Source organism: Chinchilla lanigera, unplaced genomic scaffold, assembly GCF_000276665.1.
Source record: "Chinchilla lanigera isolate Chin_1 unplaced genomic scaffold, ChiLan1.0 scaffold00034, whole genome shotgun sequence".
Taxonomy (NCBI): domain Eukaryota; kingdom Metazoa; phylum Chordata; class Mammalia; order Rodentia; family Chinchillidae; genus Chinchilla; species Chinchilla lanigera.
Window position 1 is genome coordinate 4950807 of NW_004955435.1, and position 8516 is coordinate 4959322.

An 8516-nucleotide genomic window follows, 5' to 3' on the forward strand; every position below is an offset into this window, starting at 1 on the left:
TAGTTTTCTTTTTTAGTTGGGTCCTTGTCTGATTATGGAATCAGAGTAATACCTGCTTCCAGGAATGAGTTTGGAAATGTTCCTTCCCTTTTAATTTCATTAAAGAGTTTGAGAAATAATCACTTCTCAGCCTTTTGGCTAAGATCAAGTGGAGTTTGAGAAGTACTGGTGTTATAACCTCATGAGGATATTGTAAAATTTAGCGTTGAATCAAACACATCCTGGGCTTTTTTTACCTGGTAGGTTTTTTATTACTGCCTCAATTTCACTGCTTGTCCTTAGATTGCTCAGAGTTTTATGTCTTCTTGGTTCAGTGTGGTAATTCATATGTATGGGGGAAGCTGACCGTTTCTTTAAGACACTCCAATTTGTTAGAGTGCAATTTTCCACAGTAGTGACTAACAGTCTTCTGCATTTGGGTGGTGTCCATTGTGATTTTGCCTTTTTCATTTCTAATTGCATTCACGTGCATCTTTTCTCTCCTTCTTTTCATAAGTTTACCAGGTTAATTTGAACCAAATCCATTACAAAATCTAGCTCAAAGGCTTCACCCACTTTTTTTTAATAGTGATACCTGTTCAAGGCTTTTCTGTAATTTTAAACCCACACACACATATCCCCAGCTCTTTCATAAGCATCTTCTTTCTTACAGTGTAGGCAGGATGAGTCAGCCTAAGAATCCTTCATTTCTCTCTTTTATCTCACCATCTCTATTCTTACACTTTTCCTTTGTTTCTCTTTCTTTGGAAAAAGTGGTTCCCCATCACAAAGCTGAACTTCCTCTTCTGTATTATTAATGCCATATCTTCCTTCTGGCCCGTGCTTAAACCCTTTGCCCCATTTTGATACTTCAAGCTCCTCCTTGCATTCAGAAGTATACCAGGTCTACCCCTCCCACAGTACTTAAGGTTCACGTCTAGGTCTTCATGGAGGACTGCTGACTGATTCCAGAATCTCACCTTAACAGGGTCATGCTCTGTGCCCATAACGTTTCTTTTTCTTTCTGGACACATAGTTAAACATTGTTCCTGTCTACCTTGTGGTTAGTAAAGACATGTAATGTATTTCTGGTCATTAGAACACGGGCATATGGGTGGACATATGAAATGTAAGTCATTTCCGGAGATGGCCCATGATACTTCCTGTATCAGTCAGTGCCCACTAGAGAGACAGATTTAAGATTTTTTAACAAGGTCGGCTTACGATGGCCCCCACAGTGTTGGGCGTGGAAGAGTGGAAATGTTGTCTACACACCGGTGAGCTGAGGGTCCAGTCCAAAGTCAACCCGGAGCTCACTGCAGGGCCCTGTGCAAGGCAGCACCGGGAAGCCGAAGAGTCTGAGCTGGAAGCCAGGACACAGATGTCCAAGAGAAGGCAAAGCCTGGAGCTTCTCTGGAGACACAGAAGGGAGGCTTCCTTCTTGTTTCCCTTTTTTCCATTCAGGCTACAATGATCCCACTCACAGCCGGACTGGGTCTTCCACCTCCAGTCAATGCCTTCATCACACCCAGAACTACACTAAGCCAATCAGTTGGGCATTCCCGACTCAAGCGGACACAACAGTTAACTGCTGTATCACACTTCCCAGGAGAGGCTCCATGTGTCTTCTCCACAGTAACCTGGAAGGCTGCGCACTGAAGCTGCCAGCCACACACAGTGGGCAGAATCAGTGTCCCAATTCATTAGGTGGAGCAGAGCTGGACAGCGCTGTTTGGTTTGGGTGTGATGCAGTTGCTCAACGCACGTTTGCGGTCTTAACCTACTTGGAGTTGATCTGGTAGACCAGTGCAGAATGCTTTCTCTTGGAGCTGTCCAGCGCCCACCAACGACATGTGGCTAAACATAAATTTTAATTAATCAATGGCTCTTGAGCATTAAAATGTGGTTAATGTAACTGAGAAGCTGAATTTTAAATTAATTTGAAGCACTTAACATTTAAATAGCCACATATGGCTAGTGGATCCCACACAGGACAGAACAGGTATAGAATATTTCCATCACTGCAGAAAATTCTATGAGATGGGCTGTCCCAACTAATCAAAATACAGACAGAACTGTTCTTATTTTTAAAAATAATCCCTATAGCAAAGAACAAAAACAAAAACTCTCTTCTTTAATGACTCCTGTCTCACTGCCTAAAAGAGGCTCAGAACACACTTTGCTCACACCGCTACTACTTTCTGGCACTAGGTGAATGAGCCTCCTGTCTTGCTCCTGCCGAACTTCTTGAATGGGTGGTCTGTAGTTCCTGGCGCTCTTTCCCCACCTTCTCTGGGACTCACCTCGTCACAGTTGCTTGGCCACATGTCTGATCTAGATACCTCCTCGCTAGTCCGCTCCACACACACCTCTACCCTGAGCTCTAGGCGGTCATTTTAAACTTTCCAGCATCTCAAGGGTACCAAACGGTTCAGCTGACACCTTATCAGGTGGACTAGGTCTGCTGTAAACTATATACACCAAAACTGACATAGTTCATAGTATCATTATTATCGGTTATGGCTTCTATCTAGATGTTCCGCTAAAGCCTTATGTGTTCATAAGTGGAGCTTTTCGGAGGTGGCCAGCTCTCATGTGTGTGATACTCGGGTAAGGGTGTGTGATCACTAAATGGGTTTAACACAGCTCTGGGCGTGGATAATGGAAGCTCCAGCCTGGGTGTGGGGGGCATCACCAGTCAATAGGCTTGTCGCCTGGGTGAAATATAAAGGGAGAGAGGGAAGGCAGGCATGCGGCTGCTGCTTTCTGTTGGCTGACTCCTGCCTGCCGCACCACAGACTATTTGTCCTCTGCTCTGCCCCTCTGCCACCCAGCCTGGAACAGACTGACTATGGACTGAAACCTCTGCAGACTATGAGCTGAAATAAACCTGTTTTCCTTTAACTTGTGGGTGTCTGGCATTTTGTCTCAGCTACAAGAAAAGTAACTAAGACACTATCCCAAGATAACTATAGGCTCTTTTGTGTTCAGAAGGCATTACCACGAAGCAAACCCTGAATAGTACATTTACTGGGTGTTTGCAAGCTCTGGATGCAACGAAAATGAAAATGGACTCATCAGGAGGCAGTCCCAGTACCGAGCGTGAGGGCCTTTGCCACAAGCAAATTCACAAGCTAGTCAGACCCTTGTGAAAGCTGTGTGCTCTGGGCTTCGGCTTGCTGAAAACCAAGTAGGAGAATTTGGAAGCAGTTCAGAGAAGAGCCACCAAAACAATGCGGCATGACAGGGATAAATGCAGCTCTGCTCTAAGAGGTCGGCTATGCCAGGCTTTCACCAAATACCGCGTGGAAGGTCACAGTGCGGAGCGCGGGGAACAGCGGCCGAGGCCTTCACGACAGATGGGAGAGAAGAAACGAGAACAGGTGCAGATCACGAATGTAGCTTTGGTAGGGGGAGAGTCGGGAGAAAGAGATTCACACTCTTCTGGGGCCGCGGAGATGGCAGTCTCCCCCGACAGGCAGCACATATGACCCAACCCATCCGCGCCCCCAGAGGAGAGGTCAGACGGTGCTGAACTGAGGAAAAGCTACTTAACTTTAAGTTTGCTGCAGGAAACTTGCACAATTGCTCTAAAACTGTGGTGAAAGCAAAGTCCAAAAAGGCCAAGATCGCTAAGCCTGTACAAATTCCAGAAGAGTGCGGTTAGATGTAAAAACCTCGCAATTCAGAACATAGCCTGGTGGCAAACACCTGCAATCCCAGCGCTCTAGCTGAGGCAGAAGGATAGCAAAGTTAGAGCTCAGCCTGGGCGACTTGGCAACTTAGTAAGCCCCGTCTCGAAGTGCAAAATGAAGCGGGTGGGGTCTGGGGATGTAGACCAGTGCAAAGCAAGGCACAGTGCAAAGGGCGTGGGTTCGGCCCCTTGTGTGGGGTGGGGGGACACCCTAGCGATTTACTGTGCTGCAAAGATACAGCTAGAGTTCAAACTGGACCAACAAAGGCAAATGGACTAAATCAATGGTTGGTGTCATTAAGCAAATGGAAACTGCAAGGAGAACTACGAAACGGAGAATGACCCACAATTTAAAAATTAAATATCAAATGCTCAGCATGGACAAGGTGGTCTCCCACGCGAACACTGCGGGCCAAAGGTTTTAGGAATCGCACGAGAACCTGGCCTTCAGCCCATTATGTTTCAGGCACAAGGTTACAAGCGACCCGTTGGTTCAAGTGTTGCTGGGCCAGAGCAGGACAAGGTACCACAGAGAAGGTGTCACTTTTCAAAATCTCCACAGTGTTTTGTTGCATTAGTTCTTCTAATCATCTTGTGTGTACTAGCAATGATAAAAGCCAGGCCTGGCGGTATTTATAGTGCCAGCTACTTGAGAGGCTGAGATATTAAATAGATATTAAAGTTTTCCTTAAATAGCTATTAAGGTTTTCCCTAGTATTTTTGGAAATTTAAAAGGGACAATTATTGTAGTTGCCTTTTGAAATATATACTAAAAAGTATATATAATATATACTAAAAAGTCTGGCCAACATTCTTAGAGAAAAAGTATTACATTATTTACATAGAATTATCTTTGTGAAAGGTTTTATAGTCTGTGCCACTTTGATTTTATAGAATTAAAATGAGTGCATAAAACTAAAAGCAGGAGAAACACATCTTTTAAATTTGTTATGTTGTCAAAAACACCTCAATCAGTTGGGCATGGTGGCATACATCTATAACCCCAGCACTCAGGAGGCTGAGGCAGGAGGATCGCTAATGAGTTTGAAGCCAGTCTGGGCTACCATACATAGTAAGTTCAAAACCAGACTAAACTACATAGCAACACCCTATCTCAAAAAATCAAACCAAAGCCGGGCGTGGTGGCACACACCTGTAACCCCAGCACTCTGGAGGCTGAGGCAGGAGGATTGTTGTGAGTTCGAGACCAACCTGGGCTATAAAGTGAGCTCACAGCTGGCCTGAACTGCACAGCGAGACTCTGTCTCAAAAAGACAAAAAAAAAAAATCAAACCAAACTAACAAAAAACCCTTATTACTCAACATGTAGGAAGCCAGTGGCATTTTTATATTATTATTTACTGTATGTGCCGGGAGTATTGTTTTTCCTTTGGTGTTATCTTCCTTTTTGAAGAAGACCATAATATCTTTTCTTCTAGTTATCTGATTTAAATTGCCTCCCAGAAGTTTGCCTAATACTGTTTGCTACTGCTAGATGCTCTATTTCATATAACCGTCTTTCCATGATGAGAAAAACCATGGCAACCAATTCATTAGAAAAATCAGGGGTATTTTTCTTGCTAAATGACACTAATGTTATTCAGTATGCTTTTCCTAAATAAAGACTGAAAACTCATCTCCAATGACCTAACTTCTGGTCATTTCCAGTAGGCTATAAAATAAATGGCTTTTATAAAAAGGTCTCTATGTCTGTGCCACTGACAGTCAGGGAAATGATTCCGGTGATGAGGGTACACCACGTGAACTGAAAGTGACAGCTAGTCAGACGCAGAGGCAGCACCAGAAGACACACTGGGGCTGAGGGACACCGCGCTTACAAGTTCAAGACCAGCCTGAGGAACACGGTGTGATCCCTTAAAAAAGAGTTAATCGTACAAAATCTAAAGGTCTGGCCAGGGGTGTGAGCACAAGCCTGTAATCCCAGCACTGGGAGACTGAGGCAGGCGGATCGCTGTGAGTTCGAAGCCAGCCTGGCCTACATAGGGAGATCCTGTCTCAAACGGACAAAAAAAAAAAAGAATTTTATTTTTAGAACACTATTTCCATCTGTTACTAGAGTAATGAAACACGTCCCTGTGTTTTCTTCAAGCTTATTGAATTTCCTTAAAAGAGTCATTTTCATTCTTTAAGAATTCTTCCATACTGACTGCTATCCGGCTGTTTCTAGAACTTTATTTTGGTGCTTGCTGGTGTGTGACGTGTGGGCGCTGAGGGGTTAGTTATTTACTACAGCCTTCCTAATCAGACCTGCTTCATGCTTGTCTCTCCAGAAACGCTAAGCCAGGTGCTTGTTTTCTCCGAGCCTGTAGTCATGCCTGCCGCTTCTACCAGACAGCACACAGGCCCGCGTTTGCCGGGAGTGTGCTGCCGGTGCTGCCTCTGCTTCAGCGACAGCGGGAAATGCCGGCCCCCGTTTGTCCCACATACACCGAGGGTATACTGTTTGGGATGAATGGGGCAAATCCGTTCCCACAAGCATCTGCCTAGGACCAAGGTAGGCCCAAAGCAACCTGCGGTCAGGCACTGTGGACGTACGCCCAGCTCTGGGTACAATCACCATGGATTTACTGGCTCCACGAGCCTATGCTACATGTACGACCATCAATTTGGCCAATCCGTGTCCTACGCTTGGCCAACAGCCCACTGAAATCAGCAGAGCTTTGAGGCAGGACCGACACCCACACTGCTACCGGCTGGCTATTGTTGGGGTGGATTCACGGCCCAAGGCTACTGCAGCCACCTGCAGCGGATGCTGGCTGGAATAAAATACTGATAGACTGGCATATGTCTTCCCCTGGCACCAGGACTGTTCCAGAGCCTCTACCACAGGTGGGCCTGCACTTAGGGACCATTAAGATCTGACCAGAGCCTGGCATGGTGGCGCACGCCCGTGATCCCAGCACTCAGGAGGCTGAGGCAGGAGAACTGCCATGAGTTTGAGGCCAGCCTGGGCTACATACTGAGTTGAAGGCGGCCTGAACTACGTAGTGAGACCCTGTCTCAAAACAAAAACAAAACAAAGCAAGATCTGACCAGCATTAGGTTTCACCAGTCTGGCACTAAGTTCCAGGGCGGAAGTCCTAAACTTACCCCCTTCCCCTGCCTCCGGGGCTTGGGTCTTGCCCACACTGTGCTCGGTTTAGGGTAGCGTTAATGCAGGCAGTTCCGTGTCCGTCTGGTCTGATGCTAAGCTGGGTCAAACCTGACTCCCACAGCTGCTGGATCCTGCAGGCTGCCTTGCCACAGCTAGCAGAGACGCAGGCCAAAACCCGAACCCCTCTCACCGGGCTTAGGTGTTTGCCTGGGGCTGTGGGAACTCTGGAGCTACCTGGGAACCGGGCAGTAGCTGTGCTGCTGCAGCTGGGGGACAGGCGTTAGAAATATACCCTTGGCCACCATGAGCGATCCGTGCTCGACCTCACCCGAGTTTCGCGGCCACAGAGACCTGCGCAGTCTCGGGACAGGCGTGGGTATGCCCTAGGACCACGCCGAGGCGGCAGTGACCGGGGAACACTCAAGTCTGTCCCGCTTGCGCAGAACTCTGCCTGACAGCGTAACTCCGGCAAGTCCACGGGCTCCATCTGTGGCCGCCGGCCTGCACACAGGACCTGTGGTCCTCATCCGCTCCTGGTTCTCCGTGCGGCATGGCCTGCTCTGAGCTCCAAGACAGAGCCCCATGCTGGCTTCTGTGCCCCCTGCTCTGACGCCGAGGTTGGCTGGGCGGGGGCAGAGGAGGTCCGTGGCCTGGGCAAAAGCAGCTCGAGTGGCTCAGTCCACAGCGTTTCCCTGCAGCGCGGCCTGTGGAGCTTGGCCAGGCCTCCCTGTGGCTGCCCGGCACCAGCTTCCAAGTCGAAGGCGTCTCTCCACACTGACTTGCTTGGAGTTGGACGAGTTGCAGGCAACGCCTTCCTTCCTGTCCTCTACAGCGTGTCTTTTCTTCTTTCCAAAGCGGGTACTGCGGTCTCTCACCCGGTTTCCCCAGCTGCTCAACCTGGTACGTCCTGTGGGAGGTGACGGCTAGAGGACCGTAGCCCCCGCTGTGCTCCACCCTTCACATAAACTACTCTTTTTCTGTTTTAATCTGCCCAGAAATTCTGCCAGATCCTCATTCTTGGCCTGTGTTCTTACAGGAGACTGACTTGGTCCCAGGTTTCAAAGGTGACTGGGATTCCATGGTGGCCAGTCGGGGTACTGTATCCTCCTTCGCAAATTGATGGGCATTCGAGCAAAGACAGAACAATCGGAACTGTTCTTGGGATTCTGACTGGATAGAGAGTGTGGGTTCTGAGGAATAACAGACATCTGGGGATGGGGTAAGCATCTCTGTTACCACACTGGGTGAGCTTTTCTGAGGGAGATTAGGGAGAGACAGAAAGGGAGTGGAAGAGGAAGAGAGAGAGAGAGGGAGAGGGAGAGAGAGAGAGAGAGAGAGAGAGAGAGAGAGAGAAACAGAGAAAGAGAGAGAGAGAGATTCACTTTATTAAGTCTTTGGATCCAGCCATACCTGCAACAGATCTCCTGAATTCAGCAATACAAACCAAGTTCTGGTTGCAGAATAATCCTGTCAGAATTACCTCCGTGTCTCCGGTACTTTATGGGAAACACATTACAAAATTTCTTTCTGTCCTACAGTCTTTCTGTAGGGGACAATGACTCTTAGCATATCATTTTAAGATAGAATAATTCTAGTGTTAATGCAAGTCTCAAAATGTGTCTTGAGAAACATCCCGGAGGGTTGTAAAGAGTTAACTTTGCAGTCCTGACTTAGCCCTGGAATGCTTCTCCAAAGACAAAGAACACCAGGGCCCAGATAACCACCTAT

General features: G+C 47.5%; 1 protein-coding gene across 1 annotated transcript in view; it reads right to left on the bottom strand.

The window, feature by feature from the left end:
- Positions 1–8516, bottom strand: part of Lrrc39 (leucine rich repeat containing 39) — a 60335-nt gene that overhangs the window by 49831 nt on the left and 1988 nt on the right. The gene's annotated exons all lie outside the window — the stretch shown is intronic.